The sequence below is a fragment of the Littorina saxatilis genome, linkage group LG2 (assembly GCF_037325665.1).
Source record: "Littorina saxatilis isolate snail1 linkage group LG2, US_GU_Lsax_2.0, whole genome shotgun sequence".
Lineage (NCBI taxonomy): Eukaryota > Metazoa > Mollusca > Gastropoda > Littorinimorpha > Littorinidae > Littorina > Littorina saxatilis.
In genome coordinates, this window is record NC_090246.1 from 29,685,371 (window position 1) to 29,699,708 (window position 14,338).

The following is a 14,338-nucleotide window of genomic DNA, read 5'->3' on the forward strand; positions in this document are numbered from 1 at the left end:
AAATGCCTCGCGCCTCATTAATCATTTCACGCACGTCGCAGACTAAGAACTCTCCACGGTTAAAACCGGAACAGTTGATGATTTACAAAACAAAATAGAACTTCCCTTGCTTGGTGTTAAAAAAGACAACAGCAGCAACAAAATGTTTAGCAATGCGATACTTTTTCTGGACAAAAAGATGATCTTGTTCTTCCTTGGTTAAATGTTCATTACAACATAGTTTTTAGGTTAATGATATGCACGTGACAAGATGTCGTAATGGGAACCTGAAAGTAGCTGTTTCGATGGGCGCAATGGCCAAGTGGATAAAAGCTGGCCTCCCGCGTTGGTTCGAATCCCGGCCGCGCCGGGTGGTTTTAAGGGTGGAGATTTTTCCGATCTCTCAGGTCAACTGATGTGAAGAACTGCTAGTGCCTTACCCCCCTTCGTGTGTACACGCAAACACAAGACCAAATGCGCACGTAATCCATGTGAGAGTTCGGTGGGTTATAGAAACACGAAAATACCAAGCAGTCATACCCCGAAAGCGGCGTATGGCTGCCTAAATGGCGGGGTAAAAACGGCAATACACGTAAAAGCCGCGAGAGTTTCAGCCCATGAACGAAGAAGAAGAGTAGCTGATAAGTATTAACGCTAATTCTAGGGCGTAGCGTTTGAATTTGGATATATCATGTTAGCTAGTACTGTTGCATTTTTTCCCTGAAATATTAAATAAGAAAAGCAGAAAAAAGAGAGGCCAAGAACAAGGAGAGGAGTTAAGAGTTCTGCACTATCCCCGTCAAAAATAAACAAAGAACAAAAGTACACAGAAAAGAAGAACTGGTTTTGCATTATCGCTTTGTCAATTACATGCGAACTATTGTTTTCCACTGAGAAAAATCGCTATAAACATCACCACCAATCGGCAACGATATTGCAATATTGAAATTAATTAAAGGAATTCTTCGATTCCCAAACTTGCGCCTCGATTCCTTCACTTTTATTGAATATGAAGAATGATATACTGGCTGGAACTGAGACTTAAATCTTATTGAAGTCTTTATCTATTCATTCAAATGAATTTGGAAGAAAGAGAGAAAGAAAGAAAGCAAGCAAACAAGAAAAAAAGAAAGAAAGAAAGAAAGAAAGAAAGAAAGAAAGAAAGAAAGAAAGAAAGAAAGAAAGAAAGAAAGAAACAAGTCGCGTAAGGCGAAAATACATTTAGTCAAGCTCAGTCGAACTCACAGAATGAAACTGAACGCATTGCATTTTCCCGCAAGACCGTACACTCGTAGCATCGTCTGTCCACCGCTCGTGGCAAAGGCAGTGAAATTAACAATCCAGAAAAGCGCAGTAGCGGTTGCGCTGAGGAGGATAGCACGCTTTTCTATATCTCTATTCTTGTTAACTCTCTGAACGTGTTTTCAATCCAAACATATCATATCTATATGTTTTTGGAATAAGGAACAGACAAGGAATAAGATGAAATTGTTTTTCAATTGGTTTCGGAAATTTAATTTTAATCATAATTTTTATATTTGTTAATTTTCAGAGCTTGTTTTTAATCCGAATATAACATATTTATATGTTTTTGGAATCAGAAAATGATGAAAAATACGATAAACGTAATTTTGGATCGTTTTATAAAATAAATTTTTTAATTACAATTTTCAGATTTTTAATGACCAAAGTCATTAATTAATTTTTAAGCCTCCAAGCTGAAATGCAATCCCAAAGTCCGGCCTTCGTCGAAGATTGCTTGGCCAAAATTTCAATCAATTTGATTGAAAAATGAGGGTGTGACAGTGCCGCCTCAACTTTTACAAAATGCCGGATATGACGTCATCAAAGACATTTATCCAAAAAATGAAAAACATGTCTGGGGATATCATACCCAGGAACTTTCATAAAAAATTTCATAAAGATCGGTCCAGTAGTTTACTCTGAATCGCTCTACACACACACACACACAGACACACACAGACACACAGACACAGACAGACACACACACACACACACACACACACACACACACACACACACACACACACACACACACACACAGACACAAACACACACATACACCACGACCCTCGTCTCGATTCCCCCCTCTATGTTAAAACATTTAGTCAAAACTTGACTAAATGTAAAAAAGAAAGAAAGAAAAGACCAACTTTTGTTGCACAGTACAAGAGCATACTATGCAGAATAAGCTTCAATACCCTTGACCAAGCCGATTTAGCGATGCGCCTCGCTGTTTAGGAGCGATGGCCATTTCCTCAGTTAAGGGTGCTTTTAATCTATTAAGCATGATAGCATGGTAGACTGCATGACCTCTGTCGTGTCTTGAGATAGAACGTATGAAGAAAAACAAATCCATACATACCAATAGAAAGGATTTGATGAACCGTTGTAAGCAGTCAATCGAAAGTAACTTAGTAAGCTAAATGTTTACACAATCAACGATGAATGGTTGTAACATTCGCTTTTGAATCCTGCGTGATTGACGAAAACAACAACGAAGATTTGAATGAAGTGTTATTAAAGGCACAGTACGCCTCCCGTAAACCATCACAGATATTATCAGGCTTTTACACACAATACAAACACCCTTCCATTTGAACGCTCACCAAACGGGAACATCCTAGGTGCCCTACGTAAAGAGCGAGCAATTTTCAAAGAATTTATTTTTGCGTGGTTTATCTTACCCCTGAGCCATCGTGAACCCGTGTGATCCAGTTTCCCTTTTTCACAATGCAGTCGTCAGTTTGTAATTTGAATGGGGCTCGCTGTGAGCTTATCTGCAATAGCACGTTATGTACCTCTGACTTTTCACGAAAAAAACGAATGTGATTCATAAGAACTCTAGCGATGGCTTTTGACTGCCTATAAACCGTCGTCTGCTATGAAAATCACGACCTTGCGTGACCCTGCTTTCGGGCTTTTCAAACTTTCAAAACTTCGAATTGTACTGATCTTGTCTTGATGAAACAAGAAGGGCAAAGCCCATACGACTCACATGCTTGACCTTGACCTTTACATGACCTTGACCTTCAGGGTCAAGGTCAAATAACAAAACCTAGCAATGACATCATACACTAAGAACTGCTTTACACATTTTTCCTACCAAAATACATGTGACCTTGACCCAAGGTCAAGGTCATCCAAGGTCATGCAACACAAAGCTGTTAATTCAAGACATAGGAAGTACAATGGTGCTTATTGGCTCTTTCTACCATGAGATATGGTCACTTTTAGTGGTTCACTACCTTATTTTGGTCACATTTCATAAGGGTCAAAGTGACCTTGACCTTGATCATATGTGACCAAATGTGTCTCATGATGAAAGCATAACATGTGCCCCACATAATTTTTAAGTTTGAAACAGTTATCTTTTATAGTTCAGGGTCAAGGTCACTTCAAAATATGTATACAATCCAACTTTAAAGGACCCTTGCGACCTTGACCTTGAAGCAAGGTCAACCAAACTGGTGTCCAAAGATAGGGCTTACATTGCCCTGTATAGCATACATAGCTAAGGTTGCCATTCTCGATAACTTCAGAAAAAAAATGCGAAAATGTGAAAAATGGTCGTTTTTAAGACAACAATTACGGCCCCTGTGACCTTGAACTTGAAGTGAGGTCAAGTTGCCGCACATGTTTTTTGAGATCTTGTAACCATACACCATCAGGCCACATCAGGTGTTGATAGTGTCCAAGAAATATCCAACGTTAAAGTTTTCCGGACGGACGCCGGGACGGACGGACGGACGGACGGACGGACGGACGGACGGACGACTCGGGTGAGTACATAGACTCACTTTTGCTTCGCATGTGAGTCAAAAAGAATTCTTTTATTATTTAAGAATGTTTGTGTAACAAGCTGAGAATTTATTATTTAGATTTTAAAAGTTAGGTCTAGCGCCAAAACGCACCATGGTCCGAATCATTCTAATAATCATCGATCCACGGCTATCGCCAGTTGAAGGGAAGTAACTCATTTTTGACCTGAGTTCAGGATGGGTCCGATTGAGATGGAGACAATCCGAAAAATTATTTCTTTGAAAAATGCTCGCTCTTTACATAGGGCACCTAGGATGTTCCCGTTCGGTGAGTGTTCAAATGGAAGGGTGTTTGTACTGTGTGTAAAAGCCTGACAGTATCTGTGATGGTTTACGGGAGGCTTACTGCCCGGGCGTGATTTCCGGTATCATAACAGCCGTCCAGCACCAAAACGAGGCGCCATTGTTGCAGCAGGCCACGAAAATAAATTCTTTGAAAATTTCTCACGCTCGACAGAAAGCAGCCAGGATGTTCCCGTTCGGTGAGCGTTCAAATGGAAGTATGCTTGTACTGTATGTAGACGCTCGGGGAGCTCTGTGATGGTTTACGGGAGGCTTACTGTGCCTTTAACAATAATTTAAAATTTACAAAGCTGGGCAAACCAATGTACATCCACCAGTCGCCAAACTAAAGAACAAATCGCGTAAGGCGAAATTACTACATTTAGTCAAGCTGTGGAACTCACAGAATGAAACTGAACGTAGTCCGCCGCTTGTGCAAAAGGCAGTGAAAGTGACGAGCCTGTTTGGCGCGGTAGCGGTTGCGCTGTGCTTCATAGCACGCTTTACTGTACCTCTCTTCGTTTTAACTTTCGTTTTTAATCCAAACATATCATATCTATATGTTTTTGGAATCAGGAACCGACAATGAATAAGATGAAAGTGTTTTTAAATTGATTTCGAAAATTTAATTTTGATCATAATTTTTATATTTTTAATTTTCAGAGCTTGTTTTTAATCCAAATATAACATATTTATATGTTTTTGGAATCAGAAAATGATGAAGAATAAGATGAACGTAAATTTGGATCGTTTTATAAAATATTTTTATTTTTTACAATTTTCAGATTTTTAATGACCAAAGTCATTAATTAATTTTTAAGCCACCAAGCTGAAATGCAATACTGGAGTCTGGCCTTCGTCGAAGATTGCTTGGCCAAAATTTCAATCAATTTAATTGAAAAATGAGGGTGTGACAGTGCCGCCTCAACTTTTACAAAAAGCCGGATATGACGTCATCAAAGACATTTATCGAGAAAAAGAAAAAAATTTCCGGGGATATCATTCCCAGGAACTCTCATGTAAAATTTCATAAAGATCGGTCCAGTAGTTTAGTCTGAATCGCTCTACACACACACACACGCACAGACAGACAGACAGACAGACACACACACATACACCACGACCCTCGTCTCGATTCCCTCTCTACGTTAAAACATTTAGTCAAAACTTGACTAAATGTAAAAAAGGCACATTTTTGGGGGAGACACAAAGCTTGAGTATTCCATTTTTTGTTTACGCATCTTTCTTTTACTTGTTAATACGTTTAATGCATTTTCCAAGTCTCCTAGATTTCTCAGAAAAGGCACAACTTCGAAGGAAACACTGACCTTGACAATTCCTAACACATATTTTTCAACTCTTTCCAAACACCTTTCCGTGACTTTAAAAATAACTTTCATTTCTTACGTTTCTTATTCTGTCATTCTTCATTTCAAAGTTATAACTTCGATCCAAGGCCAGCCTTTCTGTTCTCTCCTCCCACCTGTTTCTGTGATGATGCATTGCATTACCGCAGGGACCTTACCCCCACCCCCCTTCACTAACTTCCACCACCCCACCCACACACACGTGGACTCTTCTGCCCCCTCCATCTCCCAAACCTCGAATTAAAAAATGCATGCAAGAACATGTCTGTCCAAACAGCCTGTTTAGTACTCGTCAACAAAAATCTCAGATGCAATCTCGCAAGGGGACATCACTCCAAGGAATCGGGTTCCAAAATGGCTTTGTCTATATTTTCAAAGAAAATGTATCTGAGTGCATCAGAAGAGGAGTACTACGTAATCAGATACGTCCCCGTGCTGCGTTGCAATAGCAGAACCATGTATACACAGGCAAGTAAGTAGAGACGCATGAATATTCCTCCTTTTTATATTGCAGGAAAAAAGGAAGCAGAACATGGTGTCCCTTTCAATCTCGATCCCCACAACAGCAGACAGATCAAGGCGTTAAAAAATGCAAATATTCTCTCAGATTAGATAACGTGTCCACAACTCAGTCTACCCTATGGGCTGCACAGAAAGTTGTGGGACAGCTTTACTGACACTCGCCAAACCATTGAAACATTTAGCAGCAAAGGGCACATAAATGCTCCTAATATGAAGTTTGCTAACAGCATGTTTTCGCATCATACTACCAGAACTTTGCACAAACAAGCCATACAGAAACGTTTCTTCTTTGTTATTGCCAAATCGTTCTTTTTTGGTCCGTATTTGTTTGCTGTTTTTCATTCATTGTGAAATGACGAGAAACTGTGCTAAGAAAAGTTAAGAAACCCTGAGATGGCTTTGAGGAAGATAAATACTCATTCTGATTCATTGGGGCGGGGATATAGCTCAGTTGGTAGCGCGCTGGATTTGTATTCAGTTGGCCGCTGTCAGCGCGAGTTCGATCCCAGGTTCGGCGGAAATTTATTTCACAGAGTCAACTTTGTGTGCAGACTCTCTTCGGTGTCCGAACCACCCCCCGTGTATACTACATTGGATTTGCACGTTAAAGATCCCACGATTGACAAAAGGGTCTTTCCTGGCAAAATTGCTCAGGCACAGTTAATAATTGTCTACCATATCCGTGTGACTTGGAATAGGGCCGTGAAAGGTAAATATGCGCCGACATGGCTGCAATCTACTGGCCGTATAAAATTTCATCTCACACGGCATCACTGCAGAGCGCCCAGAACTGTACCCACGGAATATGCGCGATATAAGCCTCATTCTGATTCATAAGAATAACTTATAAGTGTGCGGTTGTAAGTATCAGCGCGTGTTCACCTCTAATCTCTTTAGAAACTGCCTCATCCTTCACAAAAGTCTCTTCGAGCTTTTTGTGAACCTCATCAATCCCGATACAGCGAAGCACTATCAACACTGTATTGCACTATAGTCATAACCGATTCGAAACATTTTAATATATTTTTGGTTTCAAGGGTCACTCCTTAAATCCCGATACAGCTAAGCTCTCCAAACACTGTGTTGCATTAGTGATAGCCAATTCAAAACTTTGTAAGATGTTTTTGGCTTTCATGGTCAAAACTTGACAAAATGTAAGAAAAGGAAAAGAAAGACAGAAAGAAAAACAAGTCGCGTAAGGCGAAAATACAACATTTAGTCAAGCTGTCGAACTCACAGAATGAAACTGAACGCAATGCAATTTTTCAGCAAGACCGTATACTCGTAGCATCGTCAGTCCACCGCTCGTGGCAAAGGCAGTGAAATTGACAAGAAGAGCGGGGTAGTAGTTGCGCTGAGAAGGATAGCACGCTTTTTTGTACCTCTCTTCGTTTTAACTTTCTGAGCAAGCTGAAATGCAATACTGGAGTCTGGCCTTCGTCGAAGATTGCTTGGTCAAAATTTCAATCAATTTGATTGAAAAATGAGGGTGTGACAGTGTTGCCTCAACTTTTACAAAAAGCCGGATATGACGTCATCAAAGGTATTTATCGAAAAAAAAAATTCCAGGGATATCATTCCTAGGAACTCTTATGTAAAATTTCATAAAGATCGGTCCAGTAGTTTGGTCTGAATCGCTCTACACACACACACCCACAGACACACACACACACACACAAACACACACACACACACACACACACACACACGAATACGAATACGAATACTTTATTATCTCATACAGAGAAATTTCAGTGTGGTGCACATTAAAAGACAAAACAAATAATAAGACAACAGATAAAAATACCATACGAAGCATACTACACTCGCGCACGCATATGTACACTAACAGGAATAGTAACATGATTCCAAATAGGTAAATTGCCGTCAGCTTTAGCTAAAAGTTTACCGCTAAAAACTATCATTATCACAGGACTAGATATGTCATTGAACAATATTTATCACAGGACTAGTCATTCGAGGGTTATCACACACACACACACACACACACACACACACACGCACAGACACACACACATACACCGCACCCTCGTCTCGATTCCCCCCTCTACGTTAAAACATTTAGTCAAAACTTGACAAAATGTAAAAAGAAATGAGAGAGAGAAAGAATTCGAAAGAAAGAACGAACGAACGAACGAAAGAAAGAAAGAAATAAGGAAAGAGAGAAAGAAATAAAAGAAAAAAGAAAGAAAGGAGGAAAAACCTCTTTTAAAAAAGCTTGTGAGTACTAGTGCACATTTCTTTTTCTTTTTTATGAAAGAAATATAGAACAGTAGCGGTATTGCCTTTTCGAGAGATTCAAGGAAAGATCCAAATGACCCTACAGGCTGGTACGATTTCTTTTGCAAGCGCCTTACACCATCACCATCAGTTTTTCTGGCTGCAAGCTTTCTTTATACGACTTGTAGCAGAACATTTGATACAGATAGCTAAAGTATTTATTTTTTAAGTCAGTGTGTTGTTGTTGCTGATTTTTGGCTGATTGTGTGAAGAAGAAAAAAACGCTCGCCACTTTACCATCATTAAAATGACTAAATTATGTTCCAAACATTACTCTTCTAATAGCGTAATCTACAGACAAATGCTCACCTTCGAAATGTTAAGAAAACAAACAATGAATCCCTAAAAATGTTCACTGCTTACAGCAATAACTATCGAGTAAAGTCTAGAAACAAGTATAGAGACAATAGATTTTGACACGTGCCTCCAGCCATAAAATGCGCCACAAGGGAATTGCATTCAGTGAAGATTTCAATTCTGAAAGGAAAATTGTCAACACAAATAGAAAACACCAGAAAACAGAAAGAACATCCAATACATAAGTTTGCAAACAGGAAATGTCATATACTGATTTGACTAGTATACGATCAGTCCCAGGAAGAGAAGCTTCTACCGCCATTAAAAGGTATTCCCCCCCCCCCCGCCCCCTTGAAGTCTGTTACCTTCCCATGGAACATGCTACACATGTGAACATATCTCAATAAAATCAGATTTATTAATCCAAATCATTTGACACTTACATACACAAAATATACATCCGTTCGTCCGTCAATCAACCCATCCAACCACCCATCAATCACTCAATCGATCACCCAATAAATCACTCAATCGATCACTCAATCAACCACTCAATCAATTAATCACTCAATCAATCACACACTCGATCACTCAATCAATCGATCGATTGACCGGCCAATCAATAAATCATCCAATCACTCAATCTCTCACTCACTCTTGACTGTACCCTCCTTTTCCTAAACAAGAAATATTACCCATGTTCTCTGAGTGTATGTGTGTGTGTGCGTGCGCGCGCGTGTGTGTGTGTGTGCGCGCGCGCGTGTGTGTGTGCACACAATAACAAAGTACACTGGTAATTTTTCGATTTCAAAACAAGAAACAATTCTGTTTTTTCTTCACGACTAAAAGAAAGAAAGAAAGAAAGACAGAAAGTAAAGAAAGAAAGACAGAAAGTAAAGTAAGAAAGACAGAAAGTAAAGAAAGAAAGACAGAAAGTAAAGAAAGAAAGACAGAAAGTAAAGAAAGACAGTAAGAAAGAAAGAAAGAAAGAAAGAAGGAAAGGAGAAAAAAGAAGACAAATATAGAAGAAAAAAGAAAGAACAAAGAAAGAAAGGAAAAACAAAAGGGAAGTAAGACGGAAGAGAAGACAGAAAGACAGAAAAGCCATAAAAAAGAAGGAACAGAAAACATGAATAGGCCCGAAACCTGTAAATGAATGCTGTAACCTATAGATGTCTATCTTATAACATTAAAACCAAAGCAACACGTGTATAACACACGATTATCGATAATTTACATAGATTAGACTTTGAATCCGAGAATATACGAACATTCGGAGCAAACATTTGTGTCAAAATCCCAAGTTAGAACAATCATACGGAAAACATATTAGAAGAAAACACTAAGCGTTGAAAACTGACCAAAAAACTTAAAAACTCAATTAAAACAGAACAGAACAGATGCACAAAGAACTAGAACCAGTTTCCAACTCTTGGTGTTCGTCAGCAACCAAAAGACAAGTCGCGTAAGGCGAAAATACAATATTTAGTCAAGTAGCTGTCGAACTCACAGAATGAAACTGAACGCAATGCCATTTTACTCGTAGCATCGTCAGGCCACCGCTCATGGCAAAGGCAGTGAAATTGACAAGAAGAGCGGGGTAGTAGTTGCGCTAAGAAGGATAGCACGCTTTTCTGTACCTCTCTTTGTTTTAACTTTCTGAGCGTGTTTTTAATCCAAATATATCATATCTATATGTTTTTGGAATCAGGAACCAACAAGGAATAAGATGAAAGTGTTTTTAAATTGATTTGGACAATTTAATTTTGATAATAATTTTTATATATTTAATTTTCAGAGCTTGTTTTTAATCCGAATATAACATATTTATATGTTTTTGGAATCAGCAAATGATGGAGAATAAGATAAACGTAAATTTGGATCGTTTTATAAATTTTTATTTTTTTTTACAATTTTCAGATTTTTAATGACCAAAGTCATTAATTAATTTTTAAGCCACCAAGCTGAAATGCAATACCGAACCCCGGGCTTCGTCGAAGATTACTTGACCAAAATTCCAACCAATTTGGTTGAAAAATGAGGGCGTGACAGTGCCGCCTCAACTTTCACGAAAAGCCGGATATGACGTCATCAAAGACATTTATCAAAAAAATGAAAAAAACGTTCGGGGATTTCATACCCAGGAACTCTCATGTCAAATTTCATAAAGATCGGTCCAGTAGTTTAGTCTGAATCGCTCTACACACACACACACACACACACACACACACACACACACACACACACACACACACACACACACACACACACACGCACATACACCACGACCCTCGTTTCGATTCCCCCTCGATGTTAAAATATTTAGTCAAAACTTGACTAAATATAAAAATCAAAGGGGAAAGTAAACTGAAGGTACTAAGCTTATCCGATTGGCGATTGCAAAGCATTCTGATAATCATCGGACCAGGACCACGCTATCGCTCATGATCTCACTGACAGGATGTATAATTACTGCGCAGAATCTATCAAAACAAGAAAACAGAGTTATCTCCCAACTGAGACGAAAGGGATTGCAGATTGGCCGACTTCGACAGTGATCTCCGTTCTGTTCTTCACAGTTTTGATAAAGACATCGTTCTACGGTTTAAAAAAAAAAGTCGAAATGTTGAGACTGCTGTGGGAAGGAGACCGTGATATATTGTTGCATCACTCCCAACCGGTTCTGGAAAAAAGTATCGTCTGCTTCGTAGCCAAAGTTGATTATCACGTGACACTTTTGCCATATTTAGAATTGTTTGCACAGTAAATACACCCGCGAAAGATAGCTCGCTTGAATCTGTCTTACATATCAATTCCTTCAGTTGTAATTTAAAAATTACACACCATGAAAATTCATTATCGACAATCGCGAAAAGCTCTAAAATGTTTGTTTTTTTTTAATCGATTTCTTACCCACAGAAAGAAAACCAAGGGCATGGCATCCTGTCAGGGAGAAATGAGACCCGAAGGGAAGTAACTCATTTTGACCATGAGACCCGAAGGGAAGTAACTCATTTTGACCTGAGTTCAGGATCTAAACAACGAAGTGACTGTGGTAAGATGAACAAAGTTAAAAAACAAAGGATTACTGTACTCACCGATACAAAGACGACACAAGACGATAACGAATTTTCGCTTCTGGAAGCTTCATCAGGAAAAACAAGAACACAAAAGACAACAACAAGTCGCGTAAGGCGAAAATACAATATTTAGTCAAGTAGCTGCCATTTTTCAGCAAGACCGTATACTCGTAGCATCGTCAGTCCACCGCTCATGGCAAAGGCAGTGAAATTGACAAGAAGAGCGGGGTAGTAGTTGCGCTAAGAAGGATAGCACGCTTTTCTGTACCTCTCTTTGTTTTAACTTTCTGAGCGTGTTTTGAATCCAAACATATCATATCTATATGTTTTTGGAATCAGGAACCGACAAGGAATAAGATGAAAGTGTTTTTAAATTGATTTGGACAATTTAATTTTGATAATAATTTTTATATATTTAATTTTCAGAGCTTGTTTTTAATCCGAATATAACATATTTATATGTTTTTGGAATCAGCAAATGATGGAGAATAAGATAAACGTAAATTTGGATCGTTTTATAAATTTTTATTTTTTTTTAACAATTTTCAGATTTTTAATGACCAAAGTCATTAATTAATTTTTAAGCCACCAAGCTGAAATGCAATACCGAACCCCGGGCTTCGTCGAAGATTACTTGACCAAAATTTCAACCAATTTGGTTGAAAAATGAGGGCGTGACAGTGCCGCCTCAACTTTCACGAAAAGCCGGATATGACGTCATCAAAGACATTTATCAAAAAAATGAAAAAAACGTATGGGGATATCAATCCCAGGAACTCTCATGTCAAATTTCATAAAGATCGGTCCAGTAGTTTGGTCTGAATCGCTCTACACGCACGCACGCACACACACACACACATACACACACACATACACCACGACCCTCGTTTCGATTCCCCCTCGATGTTAAAATATTTAGCCAAAACTTGACTAAATATAAAAAACTGAATAAAAGTAAAAAAGAAGAATTGACAGGAAGAGAAAGAGGAAGAAGAAAATACGTTGACAACAAGACAAACAGATCCTCAGGACAGGTTCTGTTAGTCCGTCTTCTTCTAAACTTATTTCTTTCTTTCTCTAAAAATGTGTACATACATGAAAACGCCAAGGCAAAAATAGAAGCAATACTAAGCCTAATAAAAACTTGGAAATACTGACACAGGAAATTGTATCACCGTGGTCAATAAAAACCAAAATAACACATCACAAACCAGTCTCTTCAAATAAATACTTATAAACTTCAAGGCAGAACAAGAAGCAATATTAAACCTAATAAAAATTTACCAAAGTTTGGAAATACTGACACAGGAAATCATAGCACCGTGGTCAATACAAACCAAAATGACACATCAGAAACCAATTTCTTAAAAAAAAAACAAGCAGGTAGGCAAGTCCGTAGACCTATAATACAATAAGTCAATCAGTTTCAGGCCGGCAAACCCTGCTTGAAACAACACCAAGATAAAAAAAAAAAAGATTCAGGCAGCCGCGACCGCAAACTCACTCACCACAGACAGACAGAAAGAAATCAGTTCCAATCGGGCAGGCACGTGCTAAACACTTCTGCTGTAGTTCTGCTGGTCACTGTTGACTTAACAGACACAGCAGTGGAACAGGTGGCCCACGGTGACGGTCAGGAGTAAAAGAGAGAGACAGCCAGTGATGGATGCTTTTTAAAACTTTTATTGTCAGCACGACAAGCGTGGAACGAGGTAAAGAAAGAAAGACAGAAAAACATTGCCCCGCCTCGATACACATGCCTCGTTAGAGACGTGGGACGTGGGACAGGGAAGTGGCTGGATGGCGGAGGAGGGCAGAAAGAATGAGGGGAGGGGGTGAAGAGAGAGAGAGAGAGAGAGAGAGAGAGAGAGAGGGGGGGAGAGAGGGGGGAGAGAGGGAGGGAGAGAGAGACAGAGAGAGAGAGTGAGAGAGAGAGAGAGGGGGGAGAGAGGGAGAGAGAGAGAGAGGTGACGAGAGAGAGAGAGAGAGAACGAGAGAGAGACAGAGAGACAGAGACAGAGAGAGTCAGAGTGTGTGTAAAGGACACACACACACACACACACACACTCGCGCGCGAGAGAACATGGGATGGGTGCTGCCCGGCGTGGGAGGGCGCGCGAAGTGGTTACGGCTGGGGAGGTTATGGTGGGGTTTTGCGAGAGGAGTTCTAGGTTACATAATTGTGAACGTGGCGGATAACGTTGGCGAGTTCCTGAAGATAATAATGCGGATATGATAATTCAAGCGGTGTGGATATATACTGAACGGCAAAAGTTAGGGACCGCCCTTGAAAAAAACAGCTGACTTCATCTGTGCCAAACTCCTTGTTCCTAAGTTTATAAAACCAAATGGCTGTCAGGCCGAACACACCAGTGGGTGAGCAATGCTGTGTTAGCAGGAAACTTGCTCGGGATCTACGGAGGCCTGGCTAGGGCACGAGACAGAAACTGCCAAACTGCAAAAAGTGGACCATTTTTACGCTGGCGCGTGGGCAAGCCTGGGCGGGAAAGATGAAAAATTCGTTATGCACGTGCAGGGGGGATGTGTTGAGAGTGAACTGTTGTCACCAGTTAGGCTTTATAGCCCCGCGATTTTCCGCTAGCCACCATCTTCTCACTATGCCTCCCAGACGAAAGGTGACCACCTTCAACAAAGCCCGGGCCATCGC

General features: G+C 39.7%; 1 protein-coding gene across 1 annotated transcript in view; it reads right to left on the minus strand.

Moving 5' to 3' along the window:
* LOC138958716 (uncharacterized) overlaps positions 1-13,333 on the minus strand; it is a 45,888-nt gene extending 32,555 nt beyond the window's left edge. The window contains exon 1 of the mRNA XM_070329966.1: positions 13,179-13,333. The gene's annotated coding sequence lies outside the window, so the exon portion shown is untranslated. The remainder of the gene's footprint in view (positions 1-13,178) is intronic.
* Positions 13,334-14,338: the final 1,005 nt, after the last annotated feature.